General features: G+C 38.8%; 1 protein-coding gene across 1 annotated transcript in view; it reads left to right on the top strand.

The window, feature by feature from the left end:
* Positions 1–18,576, top strand: part of POU6F2 (POU class 6 homeobox 2) — a 451,657-nt gene that overhangs the window by 12,722 nt on the left and 420,359 nt on the right. The window lies entirely within an intron of this gene.

Here is an 18,576-nt window from a genome sequence, read left to right on the forward strand (position 1 = left end):
AGGCATATTTTATCACAGAAATATCTTTCTCCCCTCTTCCCCCCCACCCTTTTTCCTTCCCTCCTCCTCCCTTTCCTTCTTCCTTTTCCTCTCCCCTCACCTCTTTCCCTCTCTCTTCCTCCTTCTCCTCTTCTTCCTCCTCCTTTTTCTAAGAATCCATGACTCATTCACTTTCTATGTAAGAATTTTATGGTTGACATCATTACATCATTCACTTTCTATGTAAGAATTTTATGGTTGACATCATTACCTGTTAAAATTGGGTTCTACATGGCAGTCTGGAAAGTGATTCTTTTATAAAATGTAAAACAATAGAATAGTTTGTGGGTGGAAGGATGGAAGGGCAAGTTGGTGCTCTCTGGTAGGCTTCCATAAAAAGAGTTGCTCCTGACTAAACTAGCAGTCACACTGGCCTTGATTTCCCAGTGCGGCATAAGCTATGCCTACAGACACAACAGACATCAGGGTGGCCAGTAGGCACTGCTCTGTGTATGTATGAGGAAAAAAGTTCCAACAGGTAGTTTCAGGGAAGATTTGAAAATGAGTTTATATTTTATAATATATATCTAATATATATAAATATAATATATATTAATATTATTTAAATGTATAAAATAGAAAACAAGTTTATATTTTATAATAGTCCTCACTACTTGATATTGGCCTCAGAAACTCTTTGTCTATCTTTTATCTTTTAATGAATTAACATTCTATCATCTATCAATTTATCTACCTATCTATCTTTTTTTTTAATCTATCTATCTTTTAACTAGTTAACATTCTTGCCTGGATTTGAAATCAAGGTGTAGAATTTGCAAGATGGGCTTGCTTTCTCTATTCATTCTTCATAAAAACTAAATTCCAGCCAAATGTGCATTGGCACTTCTAAACTAATTTTTATGAACTAATTATTGTCATTAGGGATTATAGTGGTGGGAAATCAGTGATTCTACTGAGGAGGTATTTCTTAACTCAAATTTTGGAAAACTTTTTAATAATATTGTGGCATTTCATCTATTTCAATTCCATTTTTGAATCTGAAGTAACTAACGGATATCTTTTATTCTGCTTAACTCTTTTCAATTAAATTTCTTCCTGTCAGTGGCATTTTCAACATTTTCAACCTTAGTGGGGCTGAAAAAGAGAAATCTCTCCCCACCTACTAGTTGAAAATTTCACAGAACATTCATTCTGTTTACATTTATGTGTTATGGACGTCGAACCTGTAGAGTTTACTCTCAAATATCTTTTTTAACTTTTACACAGAATTCAGTTATGTCAGAAATCATGGATAGATGATTAGGAAACAATATGATGATTTGGGGAAATGAATCACCATGATCTTTCACAAAGTACTTATTGCTTTGGAATATCGGAAGTGAACATAACACTTGGTAAAGACGGTGTTTTTTGCCTGGAGCTTGCAACCCACTGTAGTATAATACATCTTCTATCTTGCCTTATCACCTTTTCCCCACCTACATGTCTCCTCTCAATGACCACTGTGAATCAAAGGGAGGAGTGATGCTCATTGCTCAGACAGGTGAGCTGAGTCTTGATTACGTCTCCTGCAAGAGCCCAGCAGTGGGGGAAATTGGGCTGAGCCTGTTGAGAGGGAGTAAAAGTGAGGAGTATGCTAGAATTCAAGAAAGTAGACAAGAGTACGAGTCAAAGATTCTGTGCATTGAGATCTTTGAAGGTTTTCTCATCTATTCACATCTCTCTTCCTTTATTATTTCTTCATGGGTTTGTTTCTTTCCAGTTGGATCAAATCTTTATTAGAAACAGAGTTAAACGTTTTTTATTGAAGTATAGTTGATTTACAATGTGTTAATTTCTGCTGTACAGCAAAGTGATTCAGTTATACACACACACACACACACACACACACACACACACACTCTTTCTTTAAAATATTCTTTTCCATTAATGTTTATCGTAGGGTATTGAGTATAGTTCTCTGTGCTATACAGTAGGACCTTGTTGTTTATCCATTCTATATATAAAAGCTTACATCTGCCAATACCAACCTCCCACTCCACCCCTCCCCCAACCCCCTCCGCCTTGGCAACCATAAGTCTGTTCTCTATATCCGTGAGTCTCTTTCTGTTCCATAGATAAGTTCATTTGTGTCATATTTTAGATTCCACATGTAAGTGATATCATATGGTATTTGTCTTTCTCTTTCTGACTTACTTCACTTAGTATGATAATCTCTAGTTTTATCCATGTTGCTGCAAATGGCATTATTTTGTTCTTTTTTATGGCTGAGTAGTATTCCATTGTATATATGTACTACATCTTCTTTATCCATTCATCGGTTGATGGACATTTAGGTTGCTTTCATGTTTTGGGTATTGTGAATAGTGCTGCTATGAACATAGGGGTGCATGTATCTTTTTGAATTACGGTTTTGTCTGGATATATGCCCAGGAGTGGGATTGCTGGATCATGTGGTAATTCTATTTTTAGTTTTCTGAGGAACCTGCATACTGTTTTACATAGTGGCTGCACCAACTTACATTTCCACCAGCATTATAGGAGGGTTCCCTTTTCTCCACACCCTCTCCAGCATTTGTTATTTGTGGAGATTTTAATGATGGCCATGCTGACTGGTGTGAGGTGGTACCTCATTGTAGTTTTGACTTGCATAGAAATAGAATTTTTAAGAAAACATGGAAGTTGTGGGATCATGGTGCCTCTTGGTTGTTTGGTTAAAGTCAGCACATGAGTTTGCTAGCACATCATCACTAACACAGGGTCTCAAATTATGTTTATGAGCAAATGAGTGGAAAATATATCCCTGATCCCCTGGCCATTATTTCAGGTTAGGGAAAATTATATTAATTAAAAATAAATTGGTGCTTTATGCACTCAATTTAAAAATTCTATTAGGGTTTCAAGGGGCAATAAAGAAGATCCTTTATTCAATTCCTGAGTTTATTTTCACTTTATTACTTAAGAGCTCATGGAAAAATGTAGCTGTACATCTGTGGCTAGACGGGCTTGCTAATTTCTCATGTCCCTGCACTTTGATCTTGGGACAGCATACCAAAGGAAAGTTTGGGTCTCATGAAGAGACTCATTTACCCAGGATTTCTGTTTCCTACTGGGAGTAGGGCAAAAAGGGAAAAAAACCGAATTCCTGTATGGAGTTGGAGGACCACGGATATCAGACTCTTGTCACTCACCAACGTGATACAGAATTGCTGCTCTCATAGGTGAGACATCCATTCCCATGAAAACACGAGGCCAGGGGATCAGAGCCCCCCTCCTTTTTCTGAGCAATTAAATTTGGCCTGTTTTTGCAGGAAATGGGTGATATTGATGTCTTATTGGAGCCATTATCAGACTGAGAATCCAAGCAAAGGGGTTTGAATAAAATAAGGTCCTGAACTTTTTGTATTTTCAATTTAGACTGGTGCAGAAGTGCTTCCCTTCCTTTCCTCTCTCTATCTCTATCTCTTTCTTTCTCTTCTTTTTCCTTCCTTCCTTCCTCTTTTCCTTCCTTCCTCCCTTCTCCTCCCTTCTTACTTTTTGTGAAATTGGTACGTAATCATATGAGAAGAGTTGAAGGGTTGAAAGCGTTGTTAGAGGACAAGACAGCTTGTTTTCTTCTCTCTCATCATCTTACTCTCTCCCCTTGTCTCCCGATTTTCCCAAACAATTCTTAAGTCTTTCTAGAGGCACATCCTGGCATGTAGCAGGCACTCGGTAATTGCTTTGGAAAGGTTCCTTCAGGACAGCTGTCACTCTTCTAATCTATATCTCGGGGGAGGATGCTTTTCTTAGTGGAGGCTTTGTTTTATTTTGTTCGCTCTCAAAATTCCGTATCCGGGATTTTTTGGTGTTCTGCTACCAGTCGCATTTCAGAATATGTAAATGAGGCTTGAAAATGATTATTTTCCATTTTCATATTGATGTCTACAAGGACAGGGGCTTCCTCAGCTGTAGTTTCTTATTCAGTTTCCATATTTCATTTAATTGAAGCATCCGCCACTACGGTATCCAATGCATGCTTATTTATAGCACATCTTTTTTTTTTTTTTTTTTTTTTTTGCGGTACGCGGGCCTCTCACTGTTGTGGCCTCTCCCGTTGCTGAGCACAGGCTCCGGACGCGCAGGCTCAGCGGCCATGGCTCACGGGCCCAGCCGCTCCGCGGCATGTGGGATCTTCCCGGACTGGGGCAGAACCCGCGTCCCCTGCATTGGCGGGCGGACTCTCAACCACTGCGCCACCAGGGGAGCCCTGTAGCACATCTTAATGTTGAATCTTAAAGCATGAAGGAGGGATACAAAAATTCCTTCCTTCAACAGTGGTTCTTGGGCATTTGTTGGGCAAATTTCTTGGCCCTGGGGATACAAGGTCCCAGCTGTTATGGCACCCACAGCAGGTATGGATACATGTGAGCAGATATGATAAAGTCCTCCGTCTCTGCTGAAGTAAGAATTTCCTATAGTTATAGATGTTTTAGAGGAAAGAGGTCATCAAGTCCAACTGACCCAAGCCCCTTGTTATACTCAGAGAGGTGAAGTGATTTGACCAAGGTCAGTAGCCGAACCTGGGTGAGGGAGACCTCATACTCTGGGCATTGTGTCATCACTCTTAGGCCACCTCTGGTCCCTAAGCAGATATCTCGTTGGTTCAGAAAAATGTGCAAAACAGATTGTTCTTTGCAGAATTATCTTTATATCCTATTTTCTCTGACCATTTTTATAATAATTCTTTTCTCTTTCCCTTATTCCCTTTCCCTCCCCGCTTCTGCCAGCACTGTGCCCCTCACCCCTCCCTCATCCCAACAACAATCACATGAACAATGTATGCAGTAGCTATGCATTGCTTTACTCCTCATTGCGGTTAATAAATTACCCGTGACATCGCGTAGACCCTGAAACTTCCCGAGGTTAGGAGTGGGGGAAGGGAATCTTTTTCCATATTCTTTTTCAGGTACATTCTGGCTTGAACTGTCTCAAGTGATTAAGGTGTACCAGAGTGAATTTTAACAACTCAAGAAAAGGGGGTTGCAGCCAGCTCCCAATGGGAGAGGGAGTTTACGTAATATACAATATGTCTCATGTTTAAGAAACATACCTCTATCTAGACTTGGGTATATATTGATATTTATTGAGATTTCATGGGATACTTAGCAAGCCATTAGGAGATTGGAACATTTGTAAATAAGCATAGGCACACCCTATAAAATTATTATTTTTTAATACATCTTTATTGGAGTATAATTGCTTTACAGTGCTGTGTTAGTTTCTGTTGTACAACAAAGTGAATCAGCCATATATATACATATATCCCCATATCCCCTCCCTCTTGAGCCTCCCTCCCACCCTCCATATCCTACCCCTCTATGTCATCGCAAAGCACTGAGCTGATCTCCCTGTGCTATGCGGCTGCTTCCCACTAGCTATCTATTTTACATCTGGTAGTGTATATATGCATCCATGCCACTCTCGCACTTCGTCCCAGTTTACCCTTCCCCCTCCCTGTGGCCTCAAGTCCATTCTCTATGTCTGCATTTATTCCTCCCCTGACACTAGGTTCATCAGTACCATTTATTATTTTAGATTCCATATATATGTGTTTGCATACAGTATTTGTTTTACACTTTCTGACTTACTTCACTCAGACCTAGGTCCATCCACCTCACTACAAATAACTTAATTTCATTTCTTTTTATGGCTCAGTAATATTCCATTGTATATATGTGCCACGTCTTCTTTATCTATTTATCTGTCGATGGACATTTAGGTTGGTTCCATGTCCTGGCTACTGTAAATAGTGCTGCAATGTAGACTTTTTGATGATGGACATTCTGACCGGTGTGAGGTGATACTTCATTTTAGTTTTGACTTGCATTTCTCTGACAATTAATGATATTGAGCATCTTGTCATGTGCTTTTTGGCCATCTGAATGTCTTCTTCGGAGAAATGTCTATTTAGATCTTCTGCCCATTGTTTTGATTGGGTTGTTTGGTTTGTGACATAGAGGTGCATGAGCTATTTGTATATTTTGGAGATTAATCCCTTGTCGGTCACTTCGTTTGCAAATATTTCTCCCATTCTTTGGGTTGTCTTTTCGTCTTGTTTATGGTTTCCTTTGCTGGGCAGGAGTTTTTTTTAATTAGTCCTGATTTGGGGGTAGATTCTAATAATGTTTCTACTTTACAGACTTCTCCTCATGTCATTTGAGGAATATTATGGAAAGTTTCTGCTCTTTGGCCACAGAGGAAGGAATTCCCCATCCGTGTAGATCCATAAGGTCCCAGTGGCTATATCTACTCATGAACTACTTGAGGCAGGGGCCATATTTTCCCACAGCCTCTAACACCACGCTTTACACATAGTAGGCACTCAATAAAGATTTGTCAAGTGTATGAATGCATAGGGTTTCCATAAAGGTGTGATCTAAGGCTGTTCAGGTGGTCCGTACTCCATTTTTATTGCCATTCTGAACTTACAGCTCCCATAGCAACAATAATTTGTACCCCTGGAGCATATGTAGTATTTAGTATTTCTGTATGTGGTGTCAACTTTCATGTCATAATATACTGTATAGGTAACTGGTTAAGTTACAGTTGTTTTGGGAACCACAAGCTTTCTCCTGTCTAAAACAAGCCCTTGCTAGCCATCCTAGTCTATGCAGAGGTAACATTCACTGTATGACCTTTTCCTGCCTAACTCCCTCCCCCGACCCCCAGTTTGGTGACACATCCTGTCACAAGCTTACGTCCTGATTGTGATGACAATTCTGTGCTTAATAGTCTTTTTGCTAGTTACACTATGACATTAATATTTCTAAAGGCCACTTTATATTTGCTATTGTTTTGTCAGAGTGCTTTTATATTATAGCTACACTTTGCAAAAGGGGATTGATTCAAGAGTTGGTCTGGCTATGTGAAATATTCTTATAGAGACAATGACATAGAACACAGACATTTTCTCATCCTGTCTCTTGAAACCAAAGAGGAAATGTAATGGCTTTGTTTTCCGAAAGTAGATCCTATAACTTTTTCTTTTCTGTTCATAATTATAGGTTTTTAAAATTGAAATATAGTTAATTTACAATGTTGTGTTAGTTTCAAGTGTACAGCACAGTGATTCAGTTATACATACATATATAGTTATGAGTGTGTGTGTGTGTGTGTGTGTGTGTGTGTATGTATATATAGTCTTTTCAGATTGTTTTCCATTATAGGTTATTACAAGATATTGAATACAGTTCACTGTGCTCTACAGTAGGTCTTTTTTGCTTACCTATTTTATGTATAGTAGTGTGTATATGTTAATCCCAAACTCCTAATTTACCCCCCCTTCCCCTTTGGTAACCACAAGTTTGTGTTCTATGTCTGTGAGTCTGTTTCTGTTTTGTAAATACATTCATTTGTGTCTTTTTTTTAAGATCCTACACATAAGTGATATCATATGATATCTGTCTTTCTCTGTCTGATTTACTTCCCTTAATATGATAATCTCTAGGCATAATTACAGATTTATAAAGGGTGTGTCTTGACACTTAGAAAAATAACTAAACCTCATCTTAGCTCTTCCTGTAATTCACCTGTGAACAGAAAGCCAAGGAGGAGGGGCAGTGTCCCAGTGAGGGGGCAGTTAGGTGAAGTCCATGCTCTCTTCTCCAGGTCCCAGCGGCTCATTCTGGAGGATGGTGGACCACACTGTTAAGCAGATTGGTCTTGAGCCAGCAGATATTTCTGTTTGTGTTACTCGAAGTTTAGAGATCTGTGTGTTGTACTCTCTAAGGGAAAACCACAGCATATCTGTGTCTTTCTAAATTTAGAGCACCTTACTGTTAAGACTGATTTACTTATAAAGATTTTACCCTTTTGGTGATCACTTAAACAATTAGTGAAGCAAGTAGGATGTTTCACTGGTGTTTATTACATCTCAGTAACTCTCATCAGATTCCTCTCCACTGTATTTCTTCTGCTAAAGGTTCTCTTCATCCCTTTTAATCTCTCACCTTTTCCACGTCTCAAAACACACACACACACACACACACACACACACACACACACACACACACACACACACACACACACACACACACACACACACACACACACACCCCCTCCCTCCTCAACTTACAACCAGTAGATCTTAATCTCCATCTTTTATATTTGGAGACCTGGCCTCAAGACTGAATACTTATGATCTTTGTTTCTTCCTTTGTAAGTCATAAATGGGTTCACTCAAACACATTTGTTGAAATGGAATAAAAATGCTCCCGAATTTTACTTATAGAATGTCTGGAAAAACCTGGAGGCATTTCCCACTCTTGTCTGTTGGTGTTTTCTTGGCCCCCGTGCATGGGGTCGCCTGGCCCAGTGTCTGGTCCATCCTTATCAACAAGTGACCTTTCCTTTCCATATATATACCAACACCTCAGTCCTTCGCAAGTCAAAAACCACCTTTCCAGTGTTCTTTGTCCAAATAATCTGATAAATTAATTCATACCTAAGTGTTTGTGAACGACCATGTAGTATTCATATTTTCAAAGGAGTTTCTTGACATTACAGTATATTAACCTTACGGATTAATTTAATGGTGAGAATTTCTTGTTGGGCAGGTGAGAGAGATGTTTCTGAGAGTATAGCTCACTCAACGTTTCAACCCATACCACTTAAAAGGCCACTTTCTTTGCCTTTATGTGATGTCTGTTCTTGATAGTGCCTGTAAGGTTTTAGACGGCTTGAAAATGACTTATTGTGGGTATGACGGCACTACATTTCCATACTGAGACAAAATACACTAGAAAGATCATTTTGCATCACAGGCAATTTGTATGTGTGTTAGGTTATAGTTGAGGACAGGTGATTCTAATTGACTGATTAAATCATTTGCTTTTTACTGAGTGCCTGCCATGGGCTAGGCACTTTGTAATGTACTGAGAATAGAATGATGACCAAGAAAATTGTGGCCGTTGTCTGAACCTATATTGTAGTGTACATAAGGAAAGAGATGAAAAATAAGTAAAAGAAACAAAGAAAAATCCTAATTTGTGATAAATGCTAAGAAAGAAATAAAAAATATTGCTAAGAGGGTGAATTATGATTGAGGGTGGGAAACCTACTATAGATGGGGAAACGGGAGAAGGCCGTATTTCAGCTAAGTCTTGAAGGTTGCGTGGTCAGCCTGTGGGGAATGGGGCTGGTGATGGGATGGGAGAGATGATGATGGTGGTGATGGTGAGGATTCTGATGCAGGTGGTGGTGGTGATGGCGGTGGTGGTGGTGAAGGTGATGGTGATGAAGATGGTGGTGGTGGTGGTGATGGTGATCATTAACCACAATGAGGTTTAAAACTACTCTATGGTAAAAATAACAGAGCTATGTCAAACATAGTCTTCGACATTTTGTCTAAGAAGACCTGGAAATAATAAGTAGGATGATATTAAATAACTTGCTTAATCTTACCTTACTCCTGAAAATACATTTAGTAGCAAAGGAGCAAACAATACTTCTATAGCGTATGTGTTTTCTTTTGCAGATAATGAATTCTAGAAAAAACAAAGTGACTGCTATTACTCTGTTCTTCTTTAGGCAAAATTCAGGAGTTTTTTAGTATCGTACTGGTTTTATCTTGAGGTCAATGATTTACAGATATCAAGGAAAAATAACATTTTAGGGCAATAAACTGATTACTGACCTGCTGTTTTAGTAATTTATTGATTTGATCAGTTTCTTTGAAGCACTAAGCTTATTTTTCTCTTCAGGTGGAGGTTCTGAATGTTTTCTGATGGTTAATGTCCTTCTTCCCTACCATCCTCTTCTCTCTTTTCCTTCTCTTTCCCCTCCTGCCAAAGCATCCTTATCACAGACGTATGAAGATTTCATTAAGGGTCAGGTATTAATGTTAAGTAATGAGCAGAGATAGTGTTTTAAGATTTTCTGAGTTGCTGTTAATTATATTCAGTCTTATTCATTATCTTTGGGAGAGCACTTGTGGAGAACCAACACAATTTAGTCATTTTTTTGGTTTCTGAATATGAAAGATTTAATGACATAGAAAGAAGCTCAGTTATTTTGTTAACCAGAAAAAGCAAGTTATAAAATATTATGTACTACATGCTTCAGTTTTATAAATAATACAAAAGTATAAAATGCATATGTAAGTATTTCATTTATATATGCATATAAAAGCCATCAAGGGTATACTAAGACGTCTATCTCTTACTCGTGGGATATGTGGAGAAAATTTTATGTGTTTTCCTTTCCTAAGTTCTAAAATTTCAGCAATGAAAGGGATACTTTTGAAATAAACCACAAACAAAACAATAGCTTGTTTTGGCCTTTGACCTGGTAATTCTAGTAAAATAACCAGAGATTTGGGTGAACAAATTGTGTCCCTTTTGTTGCTTATATTAGCACTCACATATGAAAAGGAAAGATCTGATGTCTTAAAAGAAGGGAGTGGTTAAGTATACGAAGGTAGATCCATAAATCATGTGACATTAAAATTATGTTTTCAAAGAAGTTGAATGACATAGGTATACGCTTACAATATAATGTGTAATGTTAAGTGAAAAAAATTCGCTTATGTAGTAAGATACTAATTATGTAAAAAAAAAAAAAGAGGTATGTGTAGGAAAAAAGACCATAAATAAATAACCAAACATTTAGCAGGGGTAATTTATAGCTTTGGGGAATCATGTTTCTTAGGCATTCCATTTAAAATGAGATATATAAATATTATTGTAATTTAAAAAAATCAGAACAAGATAACTCAGACAAGAATTCATTTAGATGTTTGGGTGAGACTAATTAGGCCTAGAAAATATTACCTTTCTCTATGTTCATCCAGTGGTGTAAGTAAACAATAGCAAATAATAGCCTTGAATTTCTTGGACATTTCTTATAGACTGTCTAAACTCTAGAGAAAGGCAAAGAAATCTCAAGTTTTAGGATTAAATTATTGGATTGTCTAAGCGGTTATAAGATGGGACATGTTATTGTTAATATGAGTATTAGAGACATTATCAACTCTTGTCAATTGATCAGGAGAGTCCAATCAGATTAATAAGCCACAGAAGGGTTTCCTAAAGGTTTTCTTGCATGCTGGACGTATGGAATAAGAATGGACTGTATTAATCTCAGAGTCCCTTTTAAGCTACAGGACAAACCCGGTATATGAACTGACCCAATGGCTCAGGCATCCCTGGACCTTTGGCTCAGGGAAAGAAAACCTGTGGATTCGCAGTGCCCTGTGCAGAAGAGACCCTCAATAAACAAATGAATGATCAGAGGGCAACTAAAGCACATTTGATCCTGGCCATATCCCACTCCACAATTTTAACCAGAAAGCAAATACTGTATATATGATATTTACACAAAAGGTACCTATCTGCAATAAAAAAAGTCAAAACGGGAGGAGTAATTGTATAAATAGTAATAAAAAGATACTGAAAATAATGTCTGCCAATTATTATGCCCCTGCTATGTGTAAGGCCCTGCAAGAGCTGCTGGCATGTGACATCTTTAATCAGTGATTCCCGCCCCTATTTGCTCTGGGACTTGGCCTTCCCTGATGGTTATAACTGCACAAAGACACAATGACCAGGCTCTCAGTACATAGGGTGTCTAATACCCTTCTCACCCCCTGTCTGCCCATCGGTCTTGGCCTGCGTCCTGTTGGTGTTCCATCTCTGTCTGAGGCAGATGGTGTTCAAGGTGAGAGAAAGAACAAATCCTGTAAGGTAATTCTGTCACTCACCTCATTCTCATAATCTTCCCCGGGCTTCCTCCGTTGCTCACCCTGGTATTGATCGTGTCACAGGCTATAGCCGACCAAGGCAGGGGGCTTGAAAACCTTTCTTCGCCAGCCTCGCCCGTATGCCTGTTTCAGCTCCAAGAAGAAAAGCCTGCTGTGAAAACAATCAGTGCATTTGCTTTAGATCTAAGTGATTCCAGCTAGGTCGATGCTTCATGCTGATGTGTTGAAAACATTTAAAAAATTTCTCAGAGTTTGATTTTCACGGGAACATTGTGGCATGTGTCTGACCGTCTGCCTCTGTTATTTTTCACGGAGGCGGCTGAAAACTGCTTCCTGTCACTGTGTACAAAAGCAATACCGAAACCAAGGCTTTTGTCTGCGTGGGTATTTACCACGAGGGCTTTTTGGAAAAGGGAGGAACATGTGTAGGTTTGGTTGATAGTTGCGTGCTAGCTTGACCTACAGTGATAGGGTTTTGTTTTTGTTTCACTCCGGAAGTGAATGTGATCCAACATTGACTTAAGTCGAGATGTCAGAGAATGGACAACCCTCCGGCTTGGTTTTGAGTTTAGAGATTTTCTTTGTTTGGGCACAGACTTTCCCAAGGCCAATCATGTATAACAACACCAAGAGTGGCTTTTCTTCTAAAAGATCCATGAGGTCTCTGCAAGTGTAGGTTTATACCCAGAAACCATTGGAACTCTTCATCGTGTCTTGGCATCAAGTGGCAAAACAGGCATATGAAGATTTCATTAAGGGTCTAATCTCATTAAGGAGCTATCCTCACCCAAATTAATACTTAATATCTGTCGCCAGGACATTTATTAATTAAATTAACAATTTAATATAATCTATTAAATTTATTAATATATTATAATTATAGAACATACAATCACAAATTTCTCCCTGAAAAATAAGCCCTAAAGGAAGAGAATGCTGCACCAGCATTTATGTGGTGATGGGGGCATGATACAGGGTGGGGGGTCTAATGTAAACAAATGGAAGTCAGGGCATTTATAAATTTATTATACCTGATCACATTTCAAGGCTCCCCATCCTCGTTATTTTTTTAAATAAATTTATTTATTTATTTATTTATTTATTTATTTATTTAATTTTGGCTGCGTTGGGTCTTCGTTGCTGCGAGCGGGCTTTCTCTAGTTGCAGTGAGCGGGGGCCACTCTTTGTTGAGGTGCGCGGACTTCTCATTGTTGTGGCTTCTCTTGTTGCAGAGTATGGGCTCTAGGTGCGCGGGCTTCAGTAGCTGTGGCACGTGGGCTCAGTAGTTGTGGCTTGCGGGCTCTAGAGTGCAGGCTCAGAAATTGTGGCGCACGGACTTAGTTGCTCCGCGGCCTGTGGGATCTTCCTGGGCCAGGGCTCGAACCCACGTCCCCTGCATTGGCAGGCGGATTCTTAACCACTGAACCTCCAGGGAAGGCCCCTTCCCCCCCCCCATGCTGGTTATTGATAGTAGAGCCCAGGGTTTGTTAAAAAGGAAACAAAAGTAATCTACAAGCCACACCTTGAAAATGACTTTTCCTTTTTTTGAGATGGAGTCAGAGGACTGCCATTCGGGTATTTTGTTTTTTCCATATTGTTCCTCGGGAGATCTATGGCTGAGTTGGAACTAGAACTCAGCTGGTTAGCGTTTCACTAGTCCTAGTGTTTTCTAGGACTTCTGCCAAGTCCTAGAAAAACTGTGTGTCAGTTCAGCTGAGTTTTCTTTGCAATACCATCATTTAAATCAAATGTTGGGGTTTTCTTCTAGGCATGAACTCTCTGGGGTTGTGTTACCCTGTTTGCTGTTTACTGTCAAGATGCTGAGAGAATGTTCTTACAAAGATCCACGAGGAAGTGGCAAATAAGTGCTCCTCTTCAGGTATTTTGTTGCTTTTTCAGAATGCCTACCGATAGGAAAATTTCCACAAGACTATAAGCTCTGAGTTTGTTGTATGAAGTCTGAGGGAAAGCACTGTCATAGTCCCTTTAGTTAAATGACTCAGAGCCCCTTTGCTCTGATCTGTTGCTAACCAAAAGGTTAGATTTATTTTATGCCAGAAGTTTTCCTTAATTCATTACCTGTTCCCACCTCTGGTTAGTTCTGTATCCATATCATGGCTTATTTTGCTGAACATCTATATTGAATGCGTGTTGTCCGCACACGTCACTATTAGAGCTTATATTCAAAATACAACCTGCTTACAGATGACTCCTTATGGAATTTTTATTTGCTGTTTTTATATCTAATTAAAAATATAAGAGACAGAGGGTGTGGCTTTTATGGGGAAAAATACTATGGGTCTTGGTGTATTACCTTACCCTTTTATTTTGATCTGTCTATCTGGGAAACCCAAAGTGTTTCCAGGGCGTGTAGTCAGTGATACTCATAGCTTCCTTATGAAGAAGGTGGGAAGGAAATTTCAAACTGAATGTACTCGTCTTGAAGGCATAAAAGACTTGTGTTCGAGGGGAACCTAGGACAGTGCTAATGGATCTGGGAACAGAATTTGTCTACAACTTTTTAATTTTCTTCTCTTTCTATCAGATACACGCTTCTCTAAAATGGGACAACTCTTCAGAATGTCTTGGTCTATAGAGTTTTAAGACCTTGGGGATAATATAAGCAAATGATTTAGCCATGACAAAGATATTTCGCAGTGTTCCAAAGCGTAAAGAAGGCAACATTTATGTAAAACCTTGTCCCTATTCTTTCCAGTAGTAGCATTTGTTTAAAAACATTGAGAGAGTAGAGCTGCTGCAAGTCAACGAGTGGGGAAAATAAATCTAAAATGTCATCTTTCCAGCATCATTTCATTCCTTTTAAAAATCACTCCTTGGGTGTGCTGTAGAACTATTTGTGCTTTAAATGTGCTATCAAGAGCCCTATTTGTAAAGGATTTATGCACTTAATTTATGTATTCAGTTTGCCAAGTTACTTTGCCTCTAGATTTCCCCCCACCCCGCAGAGCAATGGGGAGTCTTTATGAGCTGCAGAAAGAAAAACTATAGGCTTATAATAAGCTTATACTGGCTCATGCATGGAGCTTAGCCTATATAGATTTTCCAGAAAATCAAATATGGATGTGACGGAAATATCTTTTCTTGCCATAGAAGTGACTCGTTATGGGACCGTTAACTGGGTATCTCTTGGGAGTGTCTTTAAGCAATTATTTGAAAGCCGAAGTTTACCAGGAGAACTTTCAGAGAAGCATAACCCAGTGGCGGCAGGTCAGTAAAGCTGCTTTAAATAAACATTTCCCCACAGGAGATTATTTCAGATGGGCCTGTGGAAATGGCAGGTGACATGGAGTTCTCTTCCAGCTAATTGGAAAACCATGTTTTCATGAGAGTAGGTTCTATAACTATAAAAATTGAAGGTGAACGTACTGAAGAAAATGAATAAAATTTGCTTTAAAGAAATAATAAAATTTTAGACATTGTTTAGCAACTTTTAACGTTAAAACAAAAAGTTTCCTCTTTCCATGAGTAACGTGAAAACAACATTACTGAGTAGTTTTAGGGGAAGTCTTAGGTGTAGGGCAAGTCTTAATTCCCCTGATGAATCCCATTAAGATATTGTGTTGAATCTTACGGCTTCAGACAAAATTGAATTGTAGGGTATTTGTACTTTGACAGTTTACTTTTATTCTGTTGTAACCTTCTACTTGTCACTATTGCTTAGTCCTGGAGAGGAAACTGCAGGTTTCTGGGTTCTTTTTCTTTTTTCCTGATTCTTTTCCTGGCCTCCTCTGAACTTCGAGGGTCATGTGGAACGTCCTCTCACAAACGTTGGAAAGCTCTTTTTCACAGTAGGCTATAAAAATATATCCCTGGTTTAATAAATGACAGGCCCTCCCTGGTTCTTAGTTTCCTTTTGGCAAAAGCTGAATTATTTCCACGAAGTTGTTGCTTTTTTCTTTCTAGTACTATTGACCCTTCTTTTCTGTTAGTGGAGTTCAAAAGCCTTTTGGCGAAAGGATGACATATGAGAATAAATTATTGTCTTTTTCTTAGTACTTCCCATTCAGATGACCACTGAGAATATTTAGCTATTTACCTATGGATAAAAAAACAGCAACACTGAATTTAAAAAAATCATATTAGTAATGGTGTCAAAATACTCTGTTTTGTTGACAGCAGAATTTTAAAGATACTTGGATGCCTAATCATGTTTTGTTCTTCAAATCTATTTTCTCCTGTTTTTTTTTTTTAAAAATATTACGATGACTCAATTATACCTGTAGGTCTGATTATATCCCTTTTCTCATGACATAAAGTGGAAAGAGATTACTTTCAGAAGTGGAAGTTGGTTTTAGGAAAAACATTCATTTGCTTATTCATTTGTGTGTTCATTCCCTCATTTTATTCATTTATTTATTCACCAATGAATCAACAGGTATTTGTTCAGATTTGTTAAATAGTAGGCATTTTGTTGAATGCTGAAGGTAAAGTACCAACATACACAGTTTCTTTTGAGGGTTTCTTGCCCTCAAGGAGTTTATGGTTTATTGTAGAAAATGTCAACGAATAATCACAATGTAATGATAATTGCCTTAATTCATCCAGCTAACAAACATTTCTTGAGTCCTTGCTGTCAGCCAAGCAGTCCCAGGAATTGGGATATGATGAGTATGATCCCGGTCTTCTGATAACTCAGTAGACCACATCTCTTACCACATACCCCCCGTCCTCCACAGTGTAGCCACACTAGACATTCTTGTAGTTCCTCGAACATGCCAAGCATGCTCTCAGCTCAGAGAACTTTCTGTTCTCTCTGGCTGGATGCCCTTCCTCCAAATAGTTGCATGACTCCTTCTTGTTATAGGACATTCAAATTTTTTACTATGCTTACACCTAGATATTGCACGCACGTGTGCTTGTGTGTGTGATTTGAATGGATTTTTTTTCAGAATTCTCTTATTAGTTCTCTTAATTTATTAGATAATTATCCTGGATTTCCTTTATATTATTTGTAAATTATCTAATTTGAGAAAATATTTTTTTTAATTAATTTATTTTTATTTTTGGCTGTGTTGGGTCTTCGTTTCTGTGCGAGGGCTTTCTCTAGTTGTGGCAAGCGGGGGCCACTCTTCATCACGGTGCGTGGGCCTCTCACTATCGCGGCCTCTCTTATTGCAGAGCACAGGCTCCAGACACACAGGCTCAGTAGTTGTGGCTCACGGGCCTAGTTGCTCTGTGGCATGAGGGATCCTCCCAGACCAGGGCTCAAACCCGTGTCCCCTGCATTAGCAGGCAGATTCTCAACCACTGCGCCACCAAAAAATTTGATAATTAGATAAATTTTAAAAAATTTATATTCGCTTTTTTACAGTAGTTATGCTTCTTATTTCTTTTTCATGTCTTGCTGCGTTGTCTGTTACTTGCATGGCAATGTAAGAAACTTGGGGTAATGGCAGGTATCTTTGTTTGGTCCCAGCCTGTTGCAAGTCTTTGTGATTTGTAAATATAAAATCAGCCTGAACTCTTTCAGTTGCAAATGACGGAAACCCAAATCAAGCTGTTAAGCAAGCTGGCTAGCCTAACTAATTGATAAGTCCAGGGTTAGGACTGTCTTCAGGCAGAGGCAGACTTCTGAGTTTCAAATAATTCTATCAGGACTATGTCTGTGTCTCCGTCTCTCACCATTATTTTCCTTTGTATTTGTTTATTCTTAGAAATACCTTCTCCCTGAAGTAGGAGATATGGAATGATTCTGATTGGTCTTTCCAAGGTTACAAGCCCACATTTTACTTCAACTTCTGTGTGAGGTGGTAGGTTAACCATGCTTGAGGCAATGGCCTGAATTCACTTGGTCACAAAACATGACTTGAACTGCCATGTCAAACATTTACACATTTTGTTTCCTGCAGAAATGTGTGATGTTCCAGAATGTGCTGTGAATGTTACTTAATATATAGTCTAAGCATTGTATTTTCCTTAAAAAATCTCTAAATTTCTGAGTTCTGATTCATATCTTGCTCCAGTGAAATCATGCAGGGGATTGTGACCCCATATAATTAAATTTTCTATATTTATATGTAAGTTGAATCTAAAAATGGGGAACAATTCCACTATCTGAAATATACATTATAAAACAAAACAGTGTCTCATAGGTTAAGACATATAGTCTTATGTCTTAAAAGCAGTATCACTAAAAGAGGAAATACAATTAGTATAAGTTGGAAGTGGGGAGGGAAATTTTACTCTTAAATATACTTTTAAAAATTTTATTATTATTTTATTTTGGGGGCTGAGTTGGGTCTTCATTGCTGCGCATGGGCTTTCTCTAGTTGCAGCGAGCGGGGGCTACTGTTCGTTGTGGTGCGTGGGCTTCTCATTGTGGTGGCTTCTTGTTGCGGAGCACGGGCCCTAGGCATGCAGGCTTCTGTAGTTGCGGCACGTGGGCTCAGTAGTTGTGGCACGTGGGCTCTAGGGCACAGGCTCAGTAGTTGCGGCGCACAGGCTTAGTTGCTCCGTGGCATGTGGGATCTTCCTGGACCAGGGTTTGAACCCGTGACCCCTGCATTGGCAGGTGGATTCTTAACCACTGCACCACCAGGGAAGTCCACTTTTAAATATTTTAATACACTTTTACCTTTTCATCAAGAAGGTTCACTTCCTTCACCAAGAAATTTATTATTTAGAATTCATTTGCTTCTTGGAAACACTCCTTTCAGAATTCCACGACTTCAAGTTCTGTTGCAGCCTGGTTTTCCAGATCCACTGTATGGCCAGCTTCTGGAATGTCCTTTCATTTTGCTGCCTTATTTGGTCTGTGGTTTCTTAAATCTCATATTCTCTTCACTCTTGGATTCCATGTTTTGTGGGTGTTATTG

The sequence above is a fragment of the Lagenorhynchus albirostris genome, chromosome 8, assembly GCF_949774975.1.
Source record: "Lagenorhynchus albirostris chromosome 8, mLagAlb1.1, whole genome shotgun sequence".
NCBI classification, from domain to species: Eukaryota; Metazoa; Chordata; class Mammalia; order Artiodactyla; family Delphinidae; genus Lagenorhynchus; species Lagenorhynchus albirostris.